The sequence below is a fragment of the Lissotriton helveticus genome, chromosome 3_1 (genome assembly GCF_964261635.1).
Source record: "Lissotriton helveticus chromosome 3_1, aLisHel1.1, whole genome shotgun sequence".
In the NCBI taxonomy this organism is placed as follows: domain Eukaryota; kingdom Metazoa; phylum Chordata; class Amphibia; order Caudata; family Salamandridae; genus Lissotriton; species Lissotriton helveticus.
In genome coordinates, this window is record NC_136061.1 from 609,225,725 (window position 1) to 609,232,060 (window position 6,336).

A 6,336-nucleotide genomic window follows, 5' to 3' on the forward strand; every position below is an offset into this window, starting at 1 on the left:
ACCTGCAGCTTAGTTAAAAGTAACAGGCGTCTGCGTATCCTCGTATGTTGGTGTTGGACGCAACCTTAGCTGAATTGCCAGCTACAGCCTACAACAAGGCTATCTAATTTATGTAAACTAGAGATACGAAACAGACTGGTGTTCTTCTGTGTACTGGAGTCAATCCATAGTACTTGGGCAAGTATAATACCGGAAAAAACTCCAACAAACGTTAGAGGCCGGGGAAGCAGGAGGATAGATACCTAAAGTTACCACAAATGTTATGTACTGCGCTTGCTAGTGCTACTGTGCCACTATGTGTTGAATTCATTTTGTGTTACTGTTTTGCTAGGAGTTTCGGTTACAATTCTGTTTCTTTCTTTATAGATCCTCCTTCCCAAATACCATCAAGGAAGGAGTTGGCAGCCAGGGCCCGGCAACGGAAACTGAAGGCCATCGTGGAGGAATACCGCAGACTGGTGGCTCAAGCCAAGGAGGAGGAGGCGGCGGCAGCAGCTTCTGCCTCTTCCAATGCCCCGGGCCCCAGCCAGGCCCCGCTTGCAGGAGTACCGTGCTGCGGTCAGGCAGGTGCCCTCCGCCACCATTAGTCAACATCTGCCACCCCCCACATGGATGCAAATGTAGGTGCCGTGCATTTCGCCAACAACTTCTCCTCCGGATGGCACAGTTGGAGGACCAATTAGAGGGGCGCGTCAAAATCCTGGTGGACAAACATCTTAAAGCCCCCGATTATAGATGGGCCCTGTTGATTTGCCCCTTTTTTAATACTTTTGTTGGTGGGTGGGAATTGGGTGTTGAGGTTTCTCTTGGACATTCGTTAGACTTGGACATTGGTTGGGGTTAGGGAGAGGGGTGGTTGAGGTGTGGGATAGGCTATTTTGTTATGAAAATAACTATTATGTATTTATACTTACACATATGATGTTACTGTTTTGTGGTGGGGTTACTGTTTCATGAATTAATGCACGTCACAAGGTTTACTTGCAGATGCAGGGCAGCAGCCAGTGTTTGATTTAAATAATCTGTCAATTTTGTAACATGCAAACAGATAGATGCTTTACCCTTCACTGAGTTATATTTGTCCTACTAGTACTACCAGTCGCTCCTCCTACTCCATTATACCTCCCAGCAAACTTATCTTACCTACTTATCTTACCTGTGATTGATGATGATTAAGTTCGGCACAGCAGTGGCTGCATGGTTTTGCAAGACAATGGAGAAAATGCCGTGGTTGTGGTGGTAGTAGTAGACACTGGCAGTAGCATTTGCAAACAAAAAAAAAGAGAGTCATTTGCCTGAGAGAGACTGTGGGAGTAGTAGAAAAGTACAGTACATAAGAATACTGACAAACAAACAATATTGCAACTGCTAAACTAAAAGAAAACAATGGTGTCGGGGACAGCCTAGTACAAGAAGATAAGAAGTTAAACTGTAGTTATGTTGAAGGAGTCACTTAAACACAATCCTAATTTGTAAACTTTAATGCTGTAAATCCAATCAATGCTGGCAATTAATTAAGATGTATTCAGTGGGTCCCTTTGGAAAATTAATTGGCTTGTACATACACTGAGCATGGGTGGGCAAGCAGAAGAAGATCCTCGTCCTGCCTCGTTGACATTTAATTAGTGTTGGTTTCACCACATCTGCCCCAGCAAGCGTGTGATCAATTGTTGGTATAGATTTAATGTAGTCACATCACATCTCAATATAAAACCACACAGCCCGGGGGAAGAGGGTTAGGGTTTGATGAAATCACGAAGGCAACACTTGAACAAGCGACGCCCCTCATAGACAATAATAGCGTGCTCGAGCCCAGCCCCACAACAGTCAAGGAGCGGTATCGCGATGATCTGACTTCGTATATGGACTTCTATATCCCCATCTCTTATGATTCACTTCTTATATATTGAGACGTGTTGCCTTCGTGATTTCAGGGGAACGCTTCATTTTACACTTACTCGATAGCCAATTACATCTACCTCAAGTGATTTCATCGGAGTATATGGATTCTTGTCCCCTGCAGCTGCGTGCTCTACTTGTATTCTAATTGTTATGGTTGTTAGTTTTATATTTCTTGATATGGACGTGTTATGATCTTGGATGCGTCGTGCTAGCTTCGCTTATATAGCCTTGAAAAAGTCATAGTACTGATCTATAGTACTGACGAAACACGTGTCGGCTGTCTCTTGTCAACTCTACTTTTATGGATCTTCTAATAAAGAAAAAAGGAAAAAAATGTAACATTCCCGTCTATTTGTCCTGTCCAAATACTGAAACCATAGGACTATTACAGTTCAAGTGTTGCTGAACTACAAGGAGACCTATTAGTCTTTTTATGTACATTTGTGCTCTAGGAATGTGCTCTTTTTGACCATTTTTCTATAGTCATATGAATGCCAATCTTTGATTGTCATTAGTCTCTCTAGGTAGTGGGGGACTGTGGTCTATGTAGCACTCCGTCTTTAAATACTAAAGATTCATCACTAATCCAGTACTGTTATCTATTTCACTATAAAGTGTGTATGTGCGGTCTATTTCAATTTGGATACACCACTACCGTTCTTCTCTTTTTCATCATTTTGATAATGGTTAACTTCTACACGGTTCTGGGCGAGAGACTGGTCCTTTTCACAGTTACAATGGCACCAGCAGCACTGAAAACAAGCTCAGAAGAGACACTTGCGACAGGGCAAGCCCGATACTTTATTGCCAGCCTGCTGAGCACTGGCCATTGGCTTCTTTTCCCATACCAATACACCAATCGGCTTTGCTCCATGAACACCTCTGTTGTGTCATCCAGATAGACCTGGACCATCCGTTCAATGTTCAGTGGTGCTCCGATTTGCTTGGCCTCTTTTGACTTTGCACCAGCAACGGACTTCCCATCCCTTTCTGTAGAAACCAAGCAGCTATTTTTTTTGTTGTGTCTGATGTATCAGATCCTGTTGCTGCTGTTGATGTTATTGGTAGTGTTGGTGACTGCTGGGAAGCAAATGCACTGCTCTCATGCTCTGAAGAAGGGCTTGACTCTGGAGGATGCCCTGTAGTACTTGCACTGTACTTGGCTGGCACTGGCAGGCCTCTAATTGAGTGCCATTCGTTTTCTAAATCAGTGGCTTCCTCAGCTATTAAAGTTTTGTACTTGGCAAAATCCCCTTCTGAAAAAGGAATTACTACATTACTGTTCAGAAATCATTTGTACCGTGGATCCAAATTATGGCAGTAATGTAATGTTGATGCGACACAATCTTATTTTGAATCCTTGTTATGTCTGATAAGCGGGCGGCTAAGGTGTATGCCAAATTACATGCATCTACTTTTTCTTCCACACCTTCGTATGTTTCAGACACCTCCTTCAGCTCTTGCTCTAGCATGTACAACAATGGGATAGCTTGGCCCATAGTACAGTCCTCCCTGCTGATTGCATGTTTGAAGACCTCAAAAGGAAGTAGCATCTCTGTCAGGCATTTAATGAGGTCTGATTGCCACATCTCAATGGTCATGGCTTTCACAGTAGGATCCCCTAATCTTCTTGTCATGACATAAGCATTAAGTGGTATGTACTGCTTAAACAGACAATCAAGCATGTAATAAGTTGAGTTCAATGTGTGGAGACCTCCTGAATGAGTGCTTTGAATGGCATTTTATGCTCCCGTTGAATGCCCCTTGGCTGCTTCCGGGTTTTAAAAGAATGGTTGAAATGTGTGCATATTCTTCTGCAGGTGGTCAGTAAGTTGTTGACTTTGCTTTCATTTTTCAGAAAGTCTTGAACAACAATGTTAATGCAGTGTGCGAAACACGGGACCCTGAATTAGCCACCATCTTTCATGGCCATTGTCCGTGGCAACAAAACCAATGTTAAGCCCTCTTGGTCGCAGCCATTCAAAGACCTTGCTGTTAAACTCAGCCAACATGTTTGCAGCAGTATGAGATTTCTCCATAGCAAACATGGCTACAGTTGCATGTCTGCGAGTCTCATAAAAAATCTCAACAGTGTCAACGCCTGCAGATAGCTTGTTTCTAACACCTGAAAAAGAGATCCAGTGTGCAGTGATGCACATGTAATCAGTGGCTTGGTAAGTGGTCCACATGTATGTTGTCAGGTGGATACTATGAACAGCACTCTGATGTAAGGCTTTTCCAAGCAATTCCAGCACGTCGTGATGTAGTGCTGGAACAGCAACTCTGGCAAATAGTAGCAGCTGGGAACGTTCCATTTTGGGTAAATGGTTGTCACAAATTCCAGAAAACCCATCCCTTCAACAAAAGAAAAAGGGAGAAGGTCCAGTGATAACATTTTAGCAAGCTTAGCATTGTACAAAATGTGCTATTGGGTGGTTGCGTTCGTACTTTCCCTCCTGCCTAAACATACTAAGAATGGTACGCTGCGTGGTATTTCTTTCAGTTTGGTTCGACGCAGCACTTTGCATCGCAGACTTTGCAGTAGTCTTTGGTGTCTCCAGCTGACTCTTACTCTTGTGCCACTGAGATGTTACTGATGCGGAGGATGTGGGCTGTACCACTGCAGTGCCGGGGACAGGGGTACTTTGTGTACCACTACCAGATACAATGTCTCCCTCTTCTTCTTCTTCCTGTTCGACCGTGAGTGGACCTTCTACTAGTTTATCCCCACCAACATCAATGGTTCCAGTTTTTATGCTACGAAGGTGGTCCTCCCACTTGATTGCGTGGTGTTTTTTTAAATGGGTTATTTGGCCTCCGGTACCATAGTTTGTACCAAGCTTACCACGACTAATAGAGGAATGACAAATGGAGCATACAGCAATGTTGTCCTCCCTTGCGCTAACCGTAAAGAAGTCCCACACTGGGGAGCTTAACTTTTGTCTCCTGCTAGAGGTGCCACTTCCAGTGCCGGATGAACTGAAGGGTGTGTGTTGAATTTGACTATGTGGCTGCGCAGTAGTACCACTACCTACTTCTGCTGAGGTGGTGCTTGTGCTGGATGTAGGACGCTGCCGACCCTTTGCTGAGGTAAAAATGAAAGCTGGAGGTCATGTTGGTGTTGCCTGTGTTGGATCCCTACTAGTCACAGCCATTCTGGATAGGGGGAAAATGTTGGTCTCCATGTCCTCGGGGCCAGGAGTGATGCTTGTGATGACTGGGTCAGACTCATCATCATCATTATCCTGCTGTTCTACATCGACCTCCACAAGTGTAAGGCTTTCTGGAACCTTCCTTTTTCATAGCCTGGTCTTGGGATGTGTCTCCCTCTCATGCTCAGGTTGTTGTGGCTCCCAAGTGAGATCAAGATCATCAGAAGGGATGCTTGGCGAAGAACTCGATGGACTAACCCTCCTTTTCCTTGGTGGGGATTTGAAAGACAATAGATCTCCTGCATGAGTGGCTTCCTCTTCTTCTTGTTCTGCATGAGGCTCAATTTCCTGAACTGCTCCAACTTCGGGAGGAACAACAACTACTATTGCGGGCGGTGGTTGTGGTTGTTGTTGTTGAACAACTACTATTGCGGGCCGTGGTTGTGGTTGTTGTTGTTGGCCACTTATCTGCTGTGTTTCCTCCTGCGTTGATTGTGTACTACTTTGAGATAGCGATAGGTTTAGGTCAGGCTCAGCATCACTGCTTTCCACCATTAGGTTGGCTACCTCTTCCACACTCATCTGCTTGGGCCTGGATTGGTGGGTTGGCCCACTGATGCGGAGGTGCTGGCCCCAGCTTGCACCCCGGATACCGCTGCTGCAAAGGTTTTGGGGTCAACACCAGACTTAAGCGTCACTTCCTTCTTCTCAGCAACTTTCTTGGTCTTGGAGGACCTGGTACCTGCTTTCTTTGGGCCCATCTTCTTCAGATGTCAGCAGAACTCAGTTGTACAAGTTGCAGAGATGTCTGTTCAGGTCACACCACACATCACGTACAATAGAAGGACGTCCTTCTGGCAGTACAACGGGCGATGAATGATGACAGACACCTCCTCCTCAGTCTTTTGTGCACCTACAAGCAAAGAAGGCAGAAGAACATCAGTCAAATGTGGGATTTGTTGAGCTTTCATTTTGATTACTAGTAGTGTTAGTACACTCAGTAAGAGTAAGAATGACAAATAACTAAAATACAAATGTAGTGGAAGTGGAACTTGTTTATTCTTAATTTGTGCATCATGCCGGATGGATGCAGCATCAGTGACCTGCAGAAGATAGCAATGGGGATGTAAACAGTAAGCCAACAGGAACAATGGGAAGACACACAGGCCTATGTGGCAAAAACAAAACAGCACACTACTACTACCACCACCACGGCACCAAGCCACATGGTCACTCATCACAGGCACATGGGTAAAGCCCAGAAAATAATAAACTCAAGCAG